Raw genomic sequence first — 23,775 nt, forward strand, 5'->3', positions numbered from 1 at the left:
GGGAGACATGCTCACAACTAGACTTAAAGGATGCATATCTTACAATAGCCCTAGCAGCAGAGTACCGCCCTTTCTTGAGTTTCACCTGGAGGAGGGAGATTTGGCAGTTCAAGAGTCTCCCATTCGGCCTAGCCTCAGCCCTGTGGGCCTTTACCAAACTGATGAGGCCTTTAGCAACCGCACTCCGAGAGCATGGTATCCGGATGATCATCTATTTAGATGACATCCTATTCATGGCAAGCGACAGAGAGAGGCTCAAGAAGCAAGTGATCTGGGCAATTGCGATAATAACAGGGCTAGGCTTGCTCGTAAACAAGGAGAAATCTGCGTTAACGCTGAGCAAGAGAGCAGAATTCTTAGGCTTCACAATAGATACGAGGAAGACGACTCTGGAGCTACCAGCTCTCAAGATGAGAGCGATAAAAAGGATCTGAGAGCAGCTCTCAGGAATCCTGTTATATTGCTTCGGAATCTAGCCAGAGTAGAGGGACTACGTGCGGCTTCCATCCAAGCAATCTTTCCCGTACCACTACACTATCGAGCTCTCCAGCGGCTAAAAATCTAATAGCCTTAGAAAGGTTTGAGATACCATCAGCTAGTACAGTTGGACGAAGACAACGAAGACAACAAGACAGAGCTTCACTGGTGGCTTTACAATATGGAAGTCTGGAACGGCAGAGCCATCTTCAGACAGGTTTCAGAGCTCATCGTAGAGACAGAAGCCAGCAGGTCAGGCTGGGGAGCCAGATGCGTCTAAGCAGAGACAGGAGGAAAATGGTCACAAGAGGAACTCGAGCTTCATATCAACTGCCTTGTTTCTACCAGGCTCTTTCGCAGTGAAAGCGTTTGCCAAAGACATAGTGCAGTCCTGTATTCTGCTGCGGATGGACCACATCTCAGCAGTGAGATACATAAACAAGCTAGGGGGCACAAAATCAAAAATGCTAGCAGAGCTAGCAAAAGACTTCTGGCATTTCTGCCTAGAGAAGGATATCTCAGTTACAGCGGAAAATCTATCGGGAGTTCAGAACTACTATCTAGTAGAATCGAGCGACTGGAAACTACACAGATCAGTCTTTGAAAGGTTACAACAGCTGTGGGGTCCATTCCATACAGATCTATTCGCCTCGAAGATGAACACCAAGCTGACGAAGTACTTCAGTTGGAGGTGGATGCAGAGGCGTTACGGACAGATGCCTTTCTACACAGCTGGAGGGATCAAGTCCATTATGCATTTCCCCCATTCACGATGCTAGCGAGGGCACTAGCAAAGATACGCAGGGAGAAAGCGTAGTTATTGATAGTGACACCAGAATGGAAATCGCAAGCTTCGTTTCCAGTTCTGACAGAACTTTCTTCGGATTTACCCTGGAGGATTCCTCAGAGGGCGGATCTCCTATCAGATTCATGAGGTGCTCCGCACCCTCTAGTGCAAGGTCAGACACTAACATTATTAGCATGCAAAGTTTCAGGTGCAGGTGATGTTTGCCAGGACTTTCAGAAGAAGCTACAGAGCTTATCAGAGTATCATGGGCCCTATCTACGGTCCGGAGCTATAATTTCGCTTGGCAAGCCAGGGATTTATGGTGCAAGGGGGAGTGGTGTTCCTCCCGTTTTAGCCCCTATAGTGCAAGTGATACATTTTCTAGCGAGCCTGCCCAGTCAAGGAAGAGCTTTCAGAACAATAGGTGTTTATAGATCAGCCATCTCAGCCGGACACAAGCTAGTGAACGGAACACCAGTAGGAGAACACCCAGCAGTGGCCAGGTTGATAAAGAAAGTCAAGGGGCCTCATTGCGACTCTGGCGCTAAGTGAAAAATGATTGCGGTAAATGGTTACCGCCATCGTTTTCCGCCAGGTCCGATCATGACCCGTGACCGTTAACTACGATGCCATTAGCGGCATCGTAGTTAACGCTGCCGCTAACTGCGCCAAGGGCTCGCGCACGCGACCTCCCACACCATACTTAGCGCCATGGCGGAAAGGTACGCGAATGCCGACCCAAGCGGGCATGCACCTAACGCCATCACCCAGCCCGTTAAGTACCTTACCGCCATGGTGCTAATTACGCCATCGCGAACCAACCGTAAATGGCCATGTAAATAGAATCCAGCTGCCACAGGTGCACAGAAACAGCACAGGTGAAGGCAATACAGACTCAGGAAGTACAAAAAGAACACACCCCACCCCTTCCCACACCCAGTCACACTCCACAATGATACCAATACGACTAGCAATGTTGGGGCTGGAGGACCTGATAGCAATGCAAGTGCTACAACAGCAACAACAACAGGCAGCACAGAGGAGACGCAGGAGGAGAAGGAGGGCAAGGCAGGCCCAGCAAGCCCCACCAGCACAGCCAGTGCCACCACGCAGGCAGCCCCCAATCCCACGCATCAGAGCCAATCCATTCAACCTCACTGCTGAGCAGATCCACACCCTGTACCGTTTGGACCGGGACACCATCACCGCCATCGTAGACATGACACACAACGACATCGCCAGCATGATAGAAACTCCAACCGCCATCCCACCCCGACTGAAGGTATTGTCTGTACTCCACTTCCTGGCCACAGGCACCTACCAGCACACAGTGGGGCACTTGCATGGCATTTCACAACCATTATTCTCACGAACACTCATCCAAGTGCTCGATGCCCTCCTCAAGCACACAGACGACCACATCTCATTACCACGGACTGCCCAGGAGATTGCAAACACCAAAGTGGGTTTCCATGCACTAGCCGGCATACCTGGTTGCATTGGTGCCATCGACTGCACCCATGTGGAATTGGTGGTTCCACGTGCCATGGAGGTACCGTACTGCAACCGGAAACAGTTCCACTCAATCAACGTGCAAATGGTCTGTGACTCCAACAAGATCATCACACATTGTTGTGCCCGATTCCCCGGATCAACCCATGATTCTATGGTCCTGAGGAACTCCACAATACCATGCTACATGGAGCGACATGCAGGCCCAAGATCCTAGCTACTCGGTGAGTCCAATGTCATGACCATGGAAATGTGAAGTGGGTAGGTGAATGACGTACCGATGCATACTCCACCTGGCTGAAAGGGGGGGGATGATGCATACTCCACCTGGCTGAAAGGGGGGGGGAATGATGCATACTCCACCTGGCTGAAAGGGGGGGGGGGGGATGATGCATACTCCACCTGGCTGAAAGGGGGGGGGGAATGATGCATACTCCACCTGGCTGAAAGGGGGGGGGGAATGATGCATACTCCACCTGGCTGAAAGGGGGGGGGGTGATGCATACTCCACCTGGCTGAAAGGGGGGGGAATGATGCATACTCCACCTGGCTGAAAGGGGGTGGAATGATGCATACTCCACCTGGCTGAAAGGGGGGGGGGGGATAATGCATACTCCACCTGGCTGAAAGGGGGGGAATGATGCATACTCCACCTGGCTGAAAGGGGGGGGGAATGATGCATATTCCAATTGGCTGTGAGTAGCAGAGAGAACGGAGACAGATGATACCCTAAAGCAACCCATACTCCACCCAACACCAGTAAAGCCAATACCCAATGTATGCAGCCCTACCATGTGAATGAGGTTGTGTCAACAATGAAAAGCACCTACACGCACGTCACCAAACACCATCAACCGATAGGCCTGTCCCCCATAACTGCCCGCGAAGGAGGCACATGACGGACAGAAACATCAACACACCATTACACAGACAGCAGGGCCCCCAAAATGTCCCTGTCTACATCAGCATTGCTCACTGGGGTCATGATGAGGCCCACAGCAATGTTGCAATGATGTGCGCATTGCCATCACAGGACATGTGCCAGGCCAACTAACCAAACGGCATGAACGGACACAGTGGATGGGCACTCACAATGCACTCCACCCCTCTGCATACATTGGGTGATGGCATGCAAAACAGGCCATGGGAGCCATGAGCATATACTGGTTGCATTGTGTGAATCAATTAGTGCATGTAGAAGTGAGCCAAAGTAACAGTTGGATGCAAGCCATGGTGGCACATCAAGTTCTTGATCAGACGTCATGACTGACACATACATTCTCGCCTACATACAGGTGATGCAGGCTATCCCCTGAAGAGGTGGCTCCTTACACCAGTCCGGAACCCGCAGAACCAGCACGAGGAGGACTTCAACCGTGCACATACACGTACCCGTGTGGTCATAGACCAGACATTCGGCCTATTGAAGGCACGGTTCCGATGCCTCAGCAGGTCTGGTGGGGCACTCCTGTACCGCCATGAGAAGGTGGCAAAGATCGTCATGGCATGTGTCATGCTACACAATATGTGCGTCAGACGGAATGTGCCCCTGCCCCCTGACGCAGAACTGCAACCACCTGACGATGAGGATGAGGAGGGTGCAGATGGGGCGGCACCCCATGGAGGAGGCGATGCACAGGAGGGGCGTGCAATGCGCCAAACTATCATCGACCACTGCTTCTAGCACACACGGCTGGTGTGTATCACATGGAGACTGCACTTGGGGCACTGTGTGTCTCTGGGACATGCACACTGTGGACTGTACACCAATAAAGCACACATATGCAATGAAAATGTCCACACATTTCATTTCGGAAAAGCAAAAAGTGTATTTCAATCATAAAACATCGTGACACACCCCCTCCCACCTCCCCCCTCCCCCCTGCACACCCCAACACACCCCCTCCCCCTGCACACCCCAACACACCCCCTCCCCCCTTCCCCCTGCACACCCCAACACCCCCCTCCCCCATGCACACCCCAACAAACCCCCTCCCCCCTGCACACCCCAACACACCTCATGTAAGTGTCAACAGATACCTGTGACAGTGGCCACAGGCTGTTACAAGCCCCCTCTCCCGGCCCCCGGGGCACCCCTGGCTGTGGAGCGCAGGTTCTGTCCGGAACGTCGGACGGGGCTGCTCTGTGCAGAACTGGCAGCGGAGAATGTCCCTGCCTGCCCCTGTGCATGCACGTCCTGTAGGGTGTTGGTGAGCTCAGTGAGCGCACGACGCAACCCGGCAAGTTCACCACAAATGTCCCTAGACATGGCCTGCATAGCATCCCTCAGGGTGGCAGTGCTCTGCGCTACTGTTCAATGGTTGCCCTAGCCCCCACACATTCCGCGGCATGCTCAGTCAGCATCGTGGACAGATGTTGCTGCTGTTCTATGATGTCCTCGAGGGACTGCTGCCCCTGCTGGGCCATGCCCAGTGCTGGTGGTGTGATGGAGGGGCTGCTCCCCTCCTGTGGACTGAGGACTGGGCATGGGGTAGAAGGCCACTCCTCTTCCTCTGTGTGCCCCTGTGTGTGATCCTCATGGGGGCTGGCATTTGACAAACAGGGGGAATGTAGAAGGTCAGTGGGGCTTCTGACTTCGTGCTCCTCAATGTCAGAGTCTGAACATGCAGCAATTGCAGCTGTTTCACCCATGTTGCTGCTGGCCGCAGACCCGGTGCCTTCTGTGGCAGGCAATGTTGGTACAGGTGGAGCTGCTGCTGCTGGCCTGCTGCCTACAGGGGTGCTTGCCGGTGGGCCGTCCGGTTTGCTTGCAGTGGATTCTGCTTGTTGTGGGGTCTGCCTCACTGCAGCTGAGGTTGAGGGTGCGGGGATGGTATTATTGGCCTTCTTGGCTCTCTTCGTCACAGGGGTGACCTGGTCCTCGGGGTGTGAATCTGTGCCCGTGGTGGAGCAAAGGAGGGAGGGCGTTATTGATGGGTCTGCGGACTTTGGAATGACAATGATTGACATGAATCTGGTCAGTAGATGAGGCAGATTTCAGGCAGGGCCATGCAGGTTGTCTCCTTTTTGTGTGGAATGTGGATGCAGGTATGTGGGTGCCAGCAGTGTATACAGGGTGGAGCTCGCATGTGGCTATGGGCAGTGTCGAGCTAATGTGTTGCATTTACACTCTAGGGCAACCTTGTGCTACACATGAATGGACTGCAGTGACTATGGCATGTCTTGTTTGAGGCACCTACCTTCATCGCCTGATGTCGGAACTCCCCTTTCCATCCCTCCGACGCCTTCAATGCCTTCCATGCCAATCGTGGTTGCACAAATCTCCTCCCACGGTTGGAGTTTCAGCGGGGATTCCGAACCTCCACCGGTACCCAGGGCAAGGTTGCGGTTCGCAGAGATGACGGCTCTGACCCGTATGCGAAGGTCATCCCAGCGCTTCCTGCACTGCTGTGGGGTGCGGGGTACGGTCCCCACCGCGCTGACGCGCTCGGCCACCAGTGCCCATATGGCCTTCTTTTTTGCTATTGCTGGCCTGGTCATTTCCGGCGAGAAAACGACAGCTGCGTTGTCTTGCAGGGTCTCCGCAAGCATGCAGAGTTCCTCCCGGCTAAATCTTTCCTGGCGCTGGCGGTCACATGCCTTCTTAACAACTTTAGGCATTTTTGGGTGGTTGGATGGGTGGGTGATTGGTTGGGACAGGTGTCATGGTTGGATCTGGTGTTGTTCGGAAGGATGGCAATGGATTGTGTTTTTAAAGATGGCCGACGTGCTGTTTCCCGTTCCGCCGCGATGACGCTATTTCCGGTTCTGCTTTTTACGGTGACCGCTAATTGCGGCCACCGCTAATTACGGTGGCCGCTAATTACATTGGCCGCTACTTACGGTGGCGGAAGTGCACCTTGCTCGCCCTACGATGCCGGTAGGGGCCTTTTCCGCCATGGCGTTAATTACATTACCACCATGGCATAATGCTCGTGCGCGATGGGTCGTAATGTGGCGCTCTTTACGCCATCGGCCCACGGCGTAAACGCTCATTACGCCATGGCGGTAATGTCGGCAGATTACCGCCTGGGTCGTAATGAGGCCCAAGGTAAGCAGACCACCGCTGCCAAAATATTCTTCCTTATGGGGTGTTAACAGAGTCCTAAATTTGTTAGAACAATGGCAGAGGAACGACCTTCTGTCGGGAAAATAGTTATCAGGAAAGTTAGCCATGTTGCCTTGCCTATTATCCTGTAGAAGAGTTTCGGAAGTAAAGGCTTTAGAGATAGACAGAAAGGTTTTCTATCCAGAAGACGTGGCTTTTAATATCGCGCAGCGCATGAAGACCAACTCCTCAGGGATCACATATCCATATTTTCCTAACAATAGCAATGTATGCGTAGCACAGTGCATAAAGAGTTATGAGAAAGCAAAAGCAGCAGTAAGACCACAAAGCGTTAAGCAGTTATTGATAGCGCACAGTGAACCGTATCACCTAGTAGCAGCAGCCACCATAGCAAGATGGGTGAAAGAGATAATGGTTTTAACAGGCGTTGATATTTCTTTGTTTGGAGCTCACTCGGCGAGAGGGGCTATGGCTTCCAGAGCTTTTGCTGCAGGAGTTCTGCTGCAGAAGATCATGAAAGCAGCTGTTTGGTCTCAGTGTTCAGAACTTTCTACTTTAAGCCAGTTTCCAATATTGCCAAGGCTGTTGTGGAGAGCTTTGAACAAACATAATGCTTGCCTGTGGTCTTGACATAGAATGAAGATTGCCCAAGCGCACAGCGCAATAAGTCTTGATTCTATTAAAGACACAGAGGCGAGCATTATTCCTCCCATCAAATATGCTGTATCATGTTTGAACAGTATGTTGTTCTATAATGTCTATAACAGCGTATTCCCCTCCCTAACAGTATGCCTCTCTTTTGATATAGGAGAGGATCAGAAGAGTAATCGAGAGTAGACGTCAGTAGGGTCTGCAGGGAGGATATTCAGTCGATGTCTACTAAAGTTGCTGTAACACAGGCGTGTTCTTTTCAGAAACCTCAGAGGAAGTTACCTGTATTCGTTTCTAGACTGTTATGCAGAATTTCAAAGAGGCCCCTAAAAAGAAGAGGAAAGGACCTAGGGAAGCAGGGATTTGGACCTAGGATTGAGCCCTGATTGGCGAGTGAGACAGAGGCTCAGGACTACCACACTACAGAGACTCAATGGACTTGTGGTTTTGTCACTTCTCCCCTTTTTGTTTATACATGTTTATGTTTTACAGCATCTAGCTAATATAAAAAAAGGAAAAAAGTATAAGATTTGAAAAGCTGTTGGAAGCAGTAAATAAAGAAGTTAAGCATAATGCTCGCCTCTGTGTCTTTAATAGAATCGAGACTATTCTTGGGCAATCTTAATTGGCATTGACGAAAAATCCTCTACTGCCTTGAGTGCAATTGGAATACTGAGTTTTTATACCATGAGAGTCAAATCATACATATATGTTTGTATTGTATCTACCTTTACAAACATTAACCAAACAAATTGCCATATATAAAATTGAAACCTTCACAAAACCTTTACAAAATTACCAGTACAAATCTAAAAATCTGTTGTACTATACAACAAAAAATCCACATATTTAATTCTTGAATCCCACAAACCTCTTAGTTAACATTCATGGCATGTCTCCTTAAAACAACTTGAGCTGTATCAGGAACTTCACAACATCCATTGTGAGCAGGGTGCAAGATCTGCTCAACAACCAATTCCAGACGTTTGGTCTCCCAGCAGTAAATGTGCCGGGATACTGCTGCACGCTATTAGCGTCACGAAAACTCTATCCGGCCCAATTTGTGCCGGATCCCAAGATGTGGTGGTGCTGTTAATCCCCATTTATTCGGAGTCCATAGGACTCTATGTGGCTTTTCTGCGCTATTACTGCTGGCAGGTAAACCTCCCATTTTCCGCCCAAACTCGGGATTCGGTGGAGTGGTAATGCTGCGGTAATAGTGTTACCGCCGCTTTTTTGCTTCTCCGCCCAACCCCTGATGAGGCCCAAGAGTTAATGCATTATTCCCCCACTTCTGAGCTGCATCATTTAGGTCACAATAGAAAGAGTTTTCTACAGGTACCAGTAGGTTCCTATAAAAGCACATCTGTCTCCATCTGGCTACCACCTGCATGGATCTAATGCCAAGCTCAAAAGGAATGATAGTAGCATGGACACGGTTGGGAAGTTTACGCCATAACTTGGCTTCAAGTTTTCAGAGAATCTGAAACATGTAAGTTTGCAATAACTCGACTCCATAAAACACTTTTGGAATGACGTTCTGCTCATAATAATTAACCGCTCCATAGTAAGTTTACCAAATGTATTGTTTATTTTACTCATCTGGAACCCAAAGCGTCCACTTTGTGCATAAAATATTCCTAAATGTAGACTTTATTTGGTTTAACAGTAATAGGGAGGCCAAGGTACACAAGCGTATCTATAGTCTCCAATTTGAGACCGTTTAGTTACCATTTGTGCTTTTGTTGTTTACTCAGGGATCTAATTACAACATTTTTTGTCTTCAGTATGTTTTTTTTTTGGTTTGGTTTCCTATCGTATTGTTATTAAACGCGTTCACAATCCTTTGTAGTCCTTCTGGAGTTAAGTCATCTGCCTATGCGAGTCAGGAGTGACCGAGGTCACCTCTTTTAGCTGGAATAAAACCAGTGGCCTCCAAGCACTCACCTATGTCTGAGACATATAGGGTAATGAGGTAGGATGCCAACATATAACCCTGCCTCACTCCCCTTTGTCTTTTGATCTTCTTGGACAGGGCTCCCTGATGATCCAGGCCCACCTGGAAATCAGATCGATTGTGTAAGCTAATGATGACATTCAGCAAACCTGCCGGTATTTTCCATCGTGCTAATTTGACCCAGTTCAGGTTAATGCCGCAGTCAAGTCAATAGTGACAGCATAAACATGTTCATTCGACTTCGACCTTCAAATGGTGCCCTGTAGACAATGAATAAGGAAACCATTTAAATGAGTACCAACTGCTACACGAAAACCAATCTGATTATTTGCAAGTCGGCCTGTTTCAGTGCCCCAGCTCACCAAGTCTTTAAGAACTAGGGCAGAAGAACTAGTTACTTACCCCTGGTAAAGTTCTTTTGATTGGATTTTCCCCCCCACGTATTCCAGCAGTTGAGATATATTCTCAAAGATGAGGAATACATGGGAGGACACAATCCATTCGAAAATATCTTTCCATCTACGTCTAAGATACTAATATGCCTGTAATTTCTTGCCTCAAGACGACTTCCCCTCTTAAAGATGGGAATAATATGTGCCCACTGCACAATAATATGTTCAAGTAGGCAGTATAAAACTGTCACCCATAAGTCAAAATCTAACTTGAATAACATGTTTGAAAGCAGATTAGGGCCTGATGCATGTGAAGGACTGGCCTTTTGAAAGGCCTGCACTATATCGTCCCTATTGAATTGTACATACCAATCTGCCTCTAAAACAATATTAGAGACAGTAGGACCTCCAATGATCTCCAGGTATAACTCACCAAAGTCATTTACCTATGTTTCTTCCGGTACCGTATTGATTTGTTTTTCTAACTGGCTCACTTCCATCTGGTGTACTAGTTCCCAACAATTAGGATCCGCCTTCCTTGTCATTACTTCCAACATAGTTTCGCCATCCTGCTAGTATAGGAAGTGTCTATGCTGCCTAGTCCAATTCCTAAAAGTTTGCTTTGCCTTTTTTATCAGTACCCATGTTTTAGCAGAAACGCCACCTAGCTTTTTATCTCTCCGATCTACTTTTGTAAGGCTAGCTTCTTATCATTGACAAGTCTATTATGAATATGCTAATGTGCTACTTTACCCTTCATTCCTGCACCAGGCCTGCATTTTAAAGGCAGGGATTTCTCAATGTTTTCATTAATATAGCTATAGAGGCAATCCTGATTAAATGTGTTCTATTTCCATGACTCAGTGGCAGATTCATAATCATCCTGCAATTTACTATTGCATGCTAGCAAATCATATATATCAACTCAAGGTTTATTGCCAGTCTGGTATTGAGAAAAACGCGTTCTGATTATCTTTATGTTTCACGTATTTAGGAGTTCTTTGTAATTTAAACAGACACATTTAAAGACACTAAAAAAACAGGTTTATTTTTAGGTCGCAGTAAGGAGACCGTTGACTCGGTGGCAGAGCTCTTGAAGACACCCATTAGCGAGAGGCCCTGGTTCCATCCAGTAGCTCGTTAATGCAGAAGGCTGGCATGCTGCTGCAAGCTCAGTTACACTGGTGGTGACTTTGTAGGTGGGTTTGGAGCTGTTTTGGAAGGTGAAACATTTTTGAATAATGCTTTTATAAGCATGTTTTGTTTACCTGCTGATTGAAAGATGTTCTTATATTGTGTTGCATTCCATTATGATTATTTCTCATACCAATAAGCACAGTAAAAGTGCTTTCTTCCGCACGGTGGACAGTAGTGTATTTACAATGCCTATTTGTTGTTTTCCTGGGTGTCTCTAGGACTCCATAGTGTTTGCATTATATTGCCCATAGAAACATAAGGCTCACATCTCTCTAAAGCAGCAGGAACTGTCTGCAACATGAGCCTGCCAGAATGTAAAGCACCAGCCGCCCCCAAAAATCGTCCAGTAAACCGCTGCAGCCTGCAGAAGCCATCATTTATTTTGCTTTTATTTAGTTTATTTTATTGGTGTCTTATATACAGGTGCCAGATCGCACAAGTGTTTCAAGGCGCTAAATTCATCTGGTTGCATGTAGGATGTAGGGGAGCCATGAAGGGAGGATATGATTGGAATTAAAGTACAGTTTACTGAAAAGGTGGGGGCCGAAAGTGCATATCAGGCAAGTGCTTTTGTGGTAAAAGGGACATGGAAGGAGGGAGAAAAGGGGTGGCAGTGAACGTTGTAACCAAGATGGAAGGAGGGGGATTAGGTAGGGGCGTCTGCTGTTTCCCAGTAGTTATATAGTTGAAAAAGGGAGTGTCTGCATGAAGGAGGGAGTGGAGTCATGCACCTGAAGTGTTAAGTGTTAAAGCAGGTGGTGTGTTCGTTTTGTGATTGAAAGTTGTCAGTGTACCAGTCTTTGGGGAGTTTTTGGAAGGTGTTGAATGGGGGTTCTTGTGAGATGTAGTCTGGTAGTTTGATGCATAGGGTGGAGGCAATGGAAAATAATGATTTGCCTCTGTATCTTTTGTGCCGAAACTTAAAGAGGTGTTAGTTTAGTCTTATTTGATGACGGTAGCTATCTGCATGGAATGGCAAGCTGGAGGCATGAGGGGCTAGAAGAGTGGATGGTTTTGTATGTAATGTTTAGGATTTTGAGTTCTATTTTAGTTTTGATTGATTGCCAGGTGAGTGGTTTTGGATAATTTGGCGGCGTGATTTTAGGTTTCCTGAGGACAGACCCAAATAGACAGAATTGCAGTAGTCACATTTCGAAAATATTAGGACATTGGTGATGATCTTTTGGTGAAGTTTCAAGTAGAGGAGTACCGTTCTAAGGATGTGTAGGAGGTAGTTTGTTTTTTGGTTGAGTTATTTTATATGGTACAATGCCCTTTCATCGTCAGCTATTTTGTAACTTTTTTTTAACAAAAATGTTTGCCAGAAAAACCCATCCAAAAATTAAGGTGGGTGGTGGGAAAGTGCATATATTGGATTGGTGGGGTCTGGAATAGCAAAAGAAATCAAGAAAAAACACATTCTTTGATGGTTTTTTTGGCAAACCGTTTTCATTAAAAAACCTGTCAAAAAATTGCTGTCGATTAAATGACATAGAACCTTTTATATGTGGTTTAAAGGATAGGTCAGTGTTCATTAGGATTCCCAGGTTCAGTGCTTCTGAAGTACGTGAAGGTGGGTTCCTAGGTCAGCGTGACATGTAAAAGGAAGGTGGTGAATATGTTTTGTGCAAAAGACCATGACCTCTGTCTTGCTAGGGTTGAGGCATAAGTTGTTTTAGGATGTCCATTTTTGTATGGCTGGAAGGCATTGGCCGATGGAGTCATTGGATTGAATGTTTGGTGAAATGGAGACCACAAGTTGTGTGTCATCTGCAAATCCTTGAAATGTGGGTGTGAATTGTTCTATAATGTGTGTGAGGGGCTCAGTATAGGCATTGAAGAGCCATGGGGATAAGTTGGATCATCACTGAAGCAGTCATTGATTAACTTCCCTAGTCTTGCAAACCGAGGTAGAAATTCCGGTGTTTAAGAAGTGTGGGTTGACACACATCGGGCACTAGCAAAAAAGGCAGGGGCTGCGATTGTCCAATCGAGATAAAACAAACTAAAAGAGATCTGAGAGGAACATACCTCTTGTGTGGAGACTATCAGGGCAGCCCCATGACAGTGGTGTCAATCTATGTCTCAAATGTGGGACAAATTGAGTTCTGGGACGAGGTAAGTCAGAAACTAGGGATGTTCGCAGAGGGGGCCATAGGGATAGGGGAAGACTTCAACATGGTCCTGGACCCTGTGAAAGTGTGGCCCACAATGGCAGGATACCCACAACAAAGAAGCTGACATATTTGAGGCTATAAAGCATGAGCTGGGGCTGTCCAACACATGAAGGGAGATTAAGTGGGAGAGAAGAATCTACACCACTGTTTGGCCCCATGATTCCCACACAGTTATAGACTTTATATTCAGGGACACAACACTCCTGCCCTGGACAGAGAGGGTGGAGGTATACTCCACCCCATGGGCTAATCATGACATGGTGGGTACTACCTCTGGGAATTGGCCTAAATGTTGGGCAAAGGGTAGCTAGAGATGTAATGATTTCCTTAAAAAGAAAGGGCAAATGTTGTGTTATGGGAGATAAAATTTGAGAATACCCGGGGATTAACTAAGATAATGACAAAGGGAAAGTTAACTCGCCAATGGAAGGGCTTGAAGTGACCATAAGGGGAGAAAGCTAACGGAAGTGGGGGGGGGAAGTAAGAAATAGGGGAGAAAATTAAAGCAAGGTGTGTAGAACTGAATGCATTGTTAACAGAGGAAACAAAATGGAAGCTGTGGGTTCTTGAGCAAAAGTATGACGAGAAGGGTGCTTGCAAACCACCTGAGTGGGCAACAATGCTCAAGGACAGTGGGTCTGATACAGATATAAGCAGGCAAATTATAAGGGGAATAAAAGGGTGATAGCGGAGGAATTAAAAAAGTACTTTGAAAACCGATCCAAATCTGAAGCCCGAGGGGAGGAAGGGTGCATAGACAAACTGTCCAAACTGTACCTCCCCGGAATAGAATACAAGGCCCCATGCAGGCTGGATGAACCAATAACACCAGACAAAATATTAAAGGCAATCAAGGGAATGCCAAGTGACAAGGCTCCAGGGAAGGACGGCTTCACTGTCAGGTTTTACAATTTCTTTAGAAACTACTTGGCAACAACTCTCTCTATTACGATGTTTAATGGGGTCTAGGGGGGGGTGCACTTCGCAGGACAACGATGAGAGCTATGATCTTGTTAATACCCAAGGAAGGAAAAGACAAGGCAAGACCAAATGCGAAGCATACCACCCAATCTCTCGCAACGTGGATTTGAAAATTCTAGCAAAAACCTTAGCAAATAGATTGGACTTGATACTCTCAACTTTGATACATTGGGACCAGGAAGACCTCATACACCTGGCACAGGAAGAAAACGGGGATGCCTGGCTGGTATCCCTGGATGCAGAGAAAGGGTTTGATCAATTGGAATGGTCATGTCTTAAAGTCTTTGAAAAAGCAGGGATGAGTTACAATTTCAGAACAATGGTAAAAGCCATGTATGATAGACCAATGGTGACGGTGAGGGTAAATGGGCTAGACCCCGGAATTCCAAATGGGTAGGGGAAAGCGTCAGGGCTGCTCCTATTGAACCCCTGGTGGTGGAAATTCACCACCACCCAGGAATAGAAGGCCTTTGATGTGAAGATACCCAGTTCAAATTGTCACTGTTCGCAGACAACATTCTCCTTTACTTATAAACCTTGGAGGTATCCATGCGACACACTTTAGAGGAGCTGGATGAATATATGTAAGGCTGGCAGGATTTAATGTAAATCACACTAAATCCTACATATTCCCAGTGAGGAGCTAGACAGTTAAGAGGAAAGAGTACAGGATTAAAATAATAAGGGAATGCATACATTATTTTGGCATATACCTTCCAAAAAACCTTGATAAGCTATATGAGTTGATTTATACACCCATAAGGAAGGCCCAAAAATCGGACCTACACAAATGGCATAAAGTGACGCTCTCTTGGCTTAGAAGAATTAAATCTGTCAAGATGAACCTAATCCCCAGAGTGCTGTTACGCTTCACGATGCCACCAGTTATGCCAGTGAAGGTTCCAGACAGTTTTTTTTAAAGAAATGCAATACAAAATCTCGGTGTTCTTATCGGGGCATAAAAAAGGGCAGGATTAGCAGGACAACTCTCAGCATGCCAAATGAGTTGGGGGGAATCAGCCTCCGAAGCCTGCGGGTCTATTATAGAGCAGCACAATTTAGGGTCTTTCTGGAGCATGTAGGGCTGAATTTAGGACACACTGGACATACCGAGAGGACTGCGTGACTTTCTAAAAAAAAGTCAGGGACATTCTCTGGTCACCAAGGAAAGCTGCCCCAAAAAGAGAGGGCTGGAGGTCCCCAGGCGTGTAGAGCGAAAAGGTAATTGAACCAAGTAAAGAACTTGGGCAGGCTTGAAAGGTGTGAAAGGTGTGATGGGGAAAACATGTGGGAGTACTGAGGATGAGCTTTTTTTTTTCTTTCCCGTTTTTCTTCTTTTTCCTGGAATGGAGGAACATACTCTATGAAACTATGGTGGAGACAGTTCCTTAATATTGAAGCAGTGGGATGCGAGGCGAGAGTGAGAGCGGGATCCAAATTGATATTTGACTGTTGCTGACTATGTTGGAACTTTTCCCATGAAAAATACAAAGTTCTACAAAAAAATGTAGTGAGTTGATGGGCCCCATGTGGGGCTATACTACAAGAGGACTGATTTAAGTAGTGCTCATGGTCTCAAAGGAACGCAAAAGCTGATATGTTTACTTGATTCTATTCTGATATATTGATTAAAAAAAGAAGTGCTACCCAATTAAATAGAATGTCTACATGAAAAATAACTGGGCTGCTTTTCTCAACAACATTGCTCAACAATTTTGGATGTCATTTCAGGAAACCGATAATGTGAAGTTAAAAAAGAAGAATTGAGAATTAGAGTCACTTAACAGCAGTACCTTATATATTAGTACAATGAAGCATTTGTGCTTCTTCATAGATCCTCTGCCCTATGTTGCGTGGGCTGCCCCTCCCTTAGCGGATATGTTTTTCATTCGGAAATGCAACAGTCTGCAGCTCCTTTCATTGTGTGAGTATGTTTCTAAGAATGAGTGTGCATAGGGGGCACTGTTGCGCGCCGGATGGAGTGACAGCTTGGACGAGTCACTCTGCCCCGAGGCCGAAGGCCCATGCCAAAATAACATACTAATCAGATGAGCTGGCCAACCAAACGTCCGCTGGAGCAGTGCAGATCATTTTCCCGGGATTTTCCCACCCAGGAAGTGAAGACGCTGGCTGAGAGAGCGAGGAGGCGCCGCGCGGTGCAGTGAACAAAAATGGCGCACGCATAACTGAGCCTCTGAGACGTCCACAAGGCGGCAGTCAAGGAGTGAGGAGGCAAATGACAGCGACTCGGTGAGTCGGGCGCAGAGGGGCTGGGTTCCCATCCATGTTAGGTGGGCTTTTTTTCTGTTTTCCAGATCCAACTATTAACATTAGACTTAGAATGGCAAGTTGTTCCAGTATGTCCAATTAGCAAAGTCAAGCTAGATCCCAAATGCCCAGTTAGTACAGTAAGATCGGATTGTATTTTGGCCATTTACTATAGCAGGATAAGAACAGATTTCTCAGCCCAGTTAGCACAACAGTGGCAGAAACCATTATGCAGAAAATACTAGAGTCCATTATTACCCGTTAGCACCTTAAAACCAGATTACATAATGCCCATTTAGAAAAGTTAGGTAATGCTCTGGTATGTTGATTTAGCACAGAATGTCCATATTTCAAAGACCCAGTCAGCTTAGTGAGGCCACATTTAATTATACTGCATCACAACAGTGAAGCAAGAGGATCAGATGGACTGTGGTAAAATCTGCAAATTGTTTCCTGGGAATGCCAACAACAGTGCACTTAACTTTGCTGCGATCAGTTAGTACTAATTTAAGAAACTCTCTAAGGCACTTACGAAGCATAGTGCAGAACTGCTTCGAGTGCCCCTGTGATAACTCTGAAAGCATAATTTAATAGTGTGCAGAACTACCCACAGGAGAGGGCTCGGGCTTGCCTGCTAACATGCTCGCAGTTGCCACTTTATAACTCACAAATAGATAAATATATACACGTCCCACATTCCAAACCACACTACCTTGTAGAGCTAGGCTAGGAAAGCAGGCTGAGTAGTTACTGTGTTAGGCAGCTTGTGTGTAGTTTGACCTGTGCTCCCTTCTGGCTTGCCCACTTCCACTGCCTTGCTGCCTGAGTTTGACAGCAGGAAGAGAGACGCGATCTGGGTAATGGGATCATGTAGGCAGCAAGAAGAAATGCTTTGAATCCGTTTCCCCTTGTCTCACTGGCCACACTGACTATCTTAGAAGGACAAACATATACAGGAACCTATTACATGTAGGATTCTGTAACTCTGTCACCAGAGGGATATGTAACACATGGGTGACCTTAGTTAATGCAACAATTGTGATGCTTAGATTAAATCAACGTACCTGGCTAGACCAGGGGTGCACAACTGATTTTGACAGAGGGCCGAAAGTACCTTACATGATGGCTATAGTGGGTCGAAAAGTAAATGTGAGCGGGGCGGTAGGCAGGGCGTGGCATGGCAGGAGGCTTTTTCAACCGCCAATTTTTATTAAACACATGGAAAAAGAATGTTTTTGAGGTGTAAAGATTTTTATTTGTATTTCAAACTTACATTTTGTATTACACATTTTCCTTTGTTATCATTTATTTCTATTTAGGTATTGCATATCGTCTATTTAATTAAATTACATATATTTTATTGACCCTTGATTGAACATTCTGTTATTTTGGACTACTATACTTTGCTGTTTGGGTTGCGCAAGAGGAGTATGGCCTTCGTTGAGTCAGCAAAAGATGTACATCTAACTGTGCCTGTTTTAGCTTTATTATTGGGTTCACTCTTGGGGTGCGACACTATGCCCTATGGCCCCCAACCAAACACTATGCCCCATGGCCCCCATCCCCCAACCAAACACTATGCCCCATGGCCCCTACCCCCAACCAAACACTATGCCCTATGGCCCCCACCCCTCAACCAAGTACTATGCCCCATGACACCCACCCCTCAACCAAACACTATACCCCATGGCCCCCACCCCCCAACCAAGCACTATGCCCCATGACACCCACCCCTCAACCAAACACTATGCCCCATGGCCCCCACTCCCCAACAAAACACTATGCCCCATGGCCCCACTCCCCAACCAAACACTATGCCCCACGGCCCCCACCCCCAAACAAACACTATGCCCCATGGCCCCTAACCCCCAACCAAACACTATGCCCCATGGCCCCCACCCCTCAACCAAACATTATGCCCCATGGCCCCGACCCCTCAACCAAACACTATTCCCCATGGCCCCTACCCCTAACCAAACACTATGCCCCATGGCCCCCACCCCTCAACCAAACACTATGCCACATGGCCCCCAACCAAACACTATGCCTCATGCTACCAGGCGAAGTACCGGAAAGTACCTCTTTGCCTCCCACGCTGTCCGGCCGCTGTGCAATCACTACCTTCCTGAACGTGTATTTTTTCCCGTTCTACGGTGATATTACCTGTGGCTCCGCCCCCTTCCCTCAGGAAGAGGCTAAATTTGGGGATCGCGCGCACCAGCGCGCGCGCACCAGGCGAAGTACCGGAAGTACCTCTTTGCCTCCCACGCTGTCCGGCCACTGTGCAATCACTACCTTCCTGAACGGTATTCACCGTGGACTTAAGCTGGGGAAATATATGTGGACTTATAAGTATCCTCTGGTGCTTATTGTATCTCTCTCTCTCCATTTATAGTGTATTTTTTCCTGTTCTATGGTGATATTACCTGTGGCTCCGCCCCCTTCCCTCAGGAAGAGGCTAAATTTGGGGATCGCGCGCACCAGCGCGCGCGCACCAGGCGAAGTACCGGAAGTACCTCTTTGCCTCTTCGTTGCGGCGGAGAGGCATAACAGGTGCAGCGGTTCGAGCGTTCTGTGATTGCAGTGAGGAATGCAATTACGCTTGTCTAAGAGGAATCCTCTACAGCCTGGTATAAATTCCCCCCCTTTATTGAGAGCATTAGTTATGACACCATCAAAGGGCTCCTCGCGAGCCAGCGCTCATCTGGCATCCACCCCTAATAAGAAATCCATGGCTGGATGTCAAAAGGCTCTAAAGGATGCGGATATTCAAGCTTTTTATAAAGACATCACGGCAAAGGCCCATCTCAGTGGCAAGCCTCCGCTATTGATGACGGTTACAAAATCATTGGTAAATAAAACTAACACTCCCGCTGCCTGTATCCCAGCCGTTAAGGCTTGTATGGATAAAAAATCTGTATCGTTGCAACAAGCCGAGACATGTAAGTTACCAATGCCTGTTATTTCTGTAATGAATGATACATGTGAATTGAATCCATCTAATGATCCTACTGTTGCAAAAATGCCCTCGCACAGCTCCTCTGTTACTGACAGCGCGCTGTTAAAAGCACTCCTTCCTACTGCAATCCCAAAACAGGCAGATAATTTAGAGGTGGAAAGCATGCCAAATGTACAAGACATTGATCTTGTCAAGGAGGGATCTGGATTGTCTGCCCATATGTTACCTGATAATCTGTCAGCCTCGCCTGTATTATTTGTCACGCCTGAACCCAATAGTACGAGTTCACCTGTGAGTGTGTCTTTCATCCACCCTACGCCAAGAAGACCTATCTCCCCCATTTCTAGCCGGTCTCCGCTATATTCAGACAGGCAGGGGGAGAGAATGTTAGAACCCACCCTGCAGGCTATGAACTTTGCTATTCAAATGCTAGGGAAACTATTTGAGACCCTTGACACTAAACTAAATAAGCAGGCGGATGTTGTAGCTCAAATGTCTCATTGGCAAAACACCTTTGGGATGGATATCAGGCATGAGTTACAACAACTAACTTTTCTCAAACATAAAGCCCCAGTTTCACACACAGTATCTGTCCAGACATCGGTACTAGTAGGGGAAACTGATTTTGCTATTCCCTTGATTGAGGGGATTATCCTCGAAAATATACCGAATGAGAACTTTATACAGAATTGTGATTCTGAGAATGAACCTGATGAGGCTCCAATGGTTAGTCTAAATACCTCAATAACGACAATAAAAAAAAAGTGTATACTATCTTCACTCCTGCTAATGGTAGGAAAAATAACAATATACAGAAAGAGAAGTTAACAAAAAATCAAAGTGTCCCTAAAGTGGTTACGAATTCAAGCTCTAAGCAGTTTTTTAAGGCTCTTACACTTCCTAAAAGGAAAAAAAGTGCTACGGTAGCATCTGAAGCCATAAGGAAAAAATATAAACACCAGATGCATAGTAAATCAATACAATCTGCCACTGTATTAGCTCCACCAGATTATGCCCCTTTGAATGCATTGTTGAAAGAAGTGGACTTACATAGTGCTGCGATATTGAAAAAAGCAAATAAGCGAGCATCATTGTCTCTTTTTGATAACACTTAAGTTAGTGTAATAGAGTCTAGAAATGAAGATGCCCTTCAGGCACACAGATCGGAACTCAGAACAGCAGTTGATGCATATATCTCTAACCAGCCATTGACTGGCCATATTTTCTGAAATTGTACAGTTGGAAGACATTAATTCGGCTGATATTGAGTATGTAGAATTTGTGAATGACCAGAATTTCAATACTGTGAGATTATGGCTGAACTCTCGGGTCGTCCAAAATCTCATCTTGTCTGTAAAAACTCATCTCTTTAACCTGGGATTTGATCTTATTGCCGAAAATAACAAACCTACCCCGGTTTTGAAAAATCAGTTGGATCACCCAGTCCCCCAGAAGGGAAAGGTCAACCCCCCCAAAAAGGACCACTTGCTCATGTAAATGTATCCAAGAACAAGCATAACTAGTACAGGACCATAAGCAGTTGCAAATGTCGATCTTAAGTTGGAACACTAGAGGGTATATTCATCTCCTTAATAATGATTTGAATCACTTAGGATTGTATGATTTCATTCTGTTACAAGAGACCTGGCTTATTGATCCTCCAGTTTGGAATGGATTTTGCATTCACATTAATTCGGCTTATAAGCCGATAATGGGCAGACCATCGGCTGGGCTTCTTATAGCTACTAAAATTCGAAAGGGTATGTCATCGGAATTTTGGGCTGCCCCAAATAAACATATGCTTTTGGTAAAGGTTAGGGCTCATGATGTATGTTATGCTGTCCTTAACATATATTGGAACACTGCTGCCATAAGTGATAATGTTTTCTTTGATGATCTCATAATGCTTCTGGATATGGTTGCTTTGGAGCACTCAGTCACACATTTGATTCTTGCTGGTGACCTAAATGTTAATCTAATCCTTGGGAAAAACCAACCTCATAAAGGTCGGGTATATAGATGGCTTGGGTTGACCAAATCCCGTGGTTTACATATGCTTAATGGCATATTCAAAGAAGACATACCCCCGAGGGCCACATGGTGTAATGGTCATCTGGAATCAGTGATTGATTACATTTTTGTTAGTACTTCTTTACTGCCCTTGATTGAGAATTTTGAAATTATTGACACCAAACAAAGCGACCATAATATTTTATCAATGAAATGGTCGCAAAAACATACCATCACAATTCAACAAAGTGTCCAGCCCCAAGGAGTCCTAATTGTGAACCCGGGATGCAATAGACTATGATGGTCTGAGGATGCTGTCTATAAATTTAACCAATATCTTTCAGAAACAACTGAGCAAAACTCTAGTATTATGAACAACCCGTGTATTCAATATAGTAATACTATGCAGCTCTTTCATGATACAAGAACTAAGGTCAGATCAAAAACTATACATCCGCATATATTTGACCAAGTTATGAGGACAAAGAAAACTGAAAAACGTGCTCAGTTGAGATTGGCTATGAAGTATCCTCCGGCTGTTAGAGCTCTATTGATCAAGAAAATAAAGTCAAAATATACTAACTGGGTAAAAAGCCGTCGCGCAATTCTGTTCCAACAAGATGGTGCAGGAATGCTGTCTATATTAGCAACTAAAAACACTGCTAAAATGTGGGCTTTCATTAATTGTGCTGCGGGTTCTTCACAACTTGCAGCACAATCAAATGCTGTGTCAGAACAAGCTTGGACACAGCACTTTCTTGACTTATATTCAGTTCCAGAAGGTGCAGCCCCTTTTCAACCCAGTGTCTTGAATGGTCAATTTAAACTGGATTTTGATTATGAGGATATTTGTACTCTCATTAAAACTTCATCTAATTCTAAAGCAGCAGGGCCTGATGGTTTATCGAATTATACTCTAAAGCTGCACCCGGAATTATGGGCATCAATATTGTATAACATCTTCACCGCTGTCAATGCAGCTCAGGCTATCCCTGAAACTTGGACGCACTCCATCACTGTCCCGATATTCAAGAAGGGAGATCGGCAGGCACCTAGTAGCTATCAACCAATCTCCCTCCTTGATGTACCAGGTAAAATCTTGGGTATACTGCTATTGAAAAGATTCAATGCGTGGACCATGTCGGCACAAGTAAGAGACAGCTTTCAATCTGGCTTTGTCTCAGGTTTGGGTACTATCCCAAATATAATGTGCCTAAATTTAATTAAAATGCATTATGCTGCCAGAGGCCAGTCAGTGTACTTAGCGTTCATAGATTTTCGGGCGGCGTTTGACTCTATTGACCGGGCATTGCTCTACAAAAAATTAAATAGATATAAATGCCCAAATTCTTTAATGAATATGTTGATGCTATTGCATTCTAATACCACAATGCAGGTCCGCCTAACGCTTGAAGGCTTACTATCTGCCTCTATTGATACCTTGAGAGGCCTAAAGCAAGGGTGTCCATTGGCTGCAAGCTTATTCAATTTTTTCATCTATGACATGGGCGCAATTTTCAGTTCCATCTGCTGTGACTCTCCGAAAGTGGGTACCAGTAAAGTCAGCTATTTACTATATGCTGATGATCTGGTACTATTGTCATTAACACCATATGGCCTCCAGCTTATGTTAAATAGATTAAATCAGTATACGATCTCTAACCATCTGGAAATAAATGCATCAAAATCTCAAGTATTAGTCTGCCATAATACGGGTAAACGAAAGATTAAGAAATATGCTTGGACAATACAGGGAAAGGAACTTATGGTTGTTGATCATTACAAATATCTAGGTGTTATTATCTCCAATTCTGTTACACCGAAAATTGAAAATTGGGAAATTAATAACAAATTACAGACTTTGATCTCCCAGACACAAATTCTTGTTGCAAAATATGGTAAATTTAGCTTCAAACATGCATTGTCTTTTTACCAAATGAAGGCTGTACCAATATTGTTGTATGGTGTTGAGTCAGGAAGCCCGCAAAATCAGCTATACTGGGACAAATTAGAGGGTAAATACTGGAGGAAAGTACTACAATTGCCTAACTGTACTCCTCTACCTATGATACGTTTTGAGTTGGGGGTATTATCACTCTATTCCCAAATACTGTGGAAAATGTCAGCTATCCTGAGGAAATGTTTGTTAAATCTTAATGTGTCAAATGTATTGGGCATAGTAGCACAGTACCTACTTGTCAACACCTCGGGATTTCCTCTTAGATGGCGCACGCTTTTGTTTACCGAAATGGCCCTGGCTGCTGTAACTATTGAAATCCTACTTACTAATCCAGATTTAGCAAAGAAAATGATCTTCGAATATGACTGGATTAAAAAC

The 23,775-nt window shown here is 45.7% G+C and overlaps 1 protein-coding gene and 1 long non-coding RNA gene across 2 annotated transcripts in view; one reads left to right on the top strand and one right to left on the bottom strand.

The window, feature by feature from the left end:
* The window catches only part of LOC138498350 (transient receptor potential cation channel subfamily A member 1-like), a 1,354,892-nt gene that overhangs the window by 963,801 nt on the left and 367,316 nt on the right, over positions 1 to 23,775 (bottom strand). The gene's annotated exons all lie outside the window — the stretch shown is intronic.
* LOC138498677 (uncharacterized) overlaps positions 16,222 to 23,775 on the top strand; it is a 148,837-nt gene continuing 141,283 nt past the window's right edge. Inside the window, exon 1 of the long non-coding RNA XR_011278828.1 lies at positions 16,222 to 16,450. This is a non-coding gene — a long non-coding RNA (uncharacterized lncRNA). The remainder of the gene's footprint in view (positions 16,451 to 23,775) is intronic.

Source organism: Ambystoma mexicanum, chromosome 5q (assembly GCF_040938575.1).
Source record: "Ambystoma mexicanum isolate Mex_15411 chromosome 5q, UKY_AmexF1_1, whole genome shotgun sequence".
NCBI lineage: Eukaryota > Metazoa > Chordata > Amphibia > Caudata > Ambystomatidae > Ambystoma > Ambystoma mexicanum.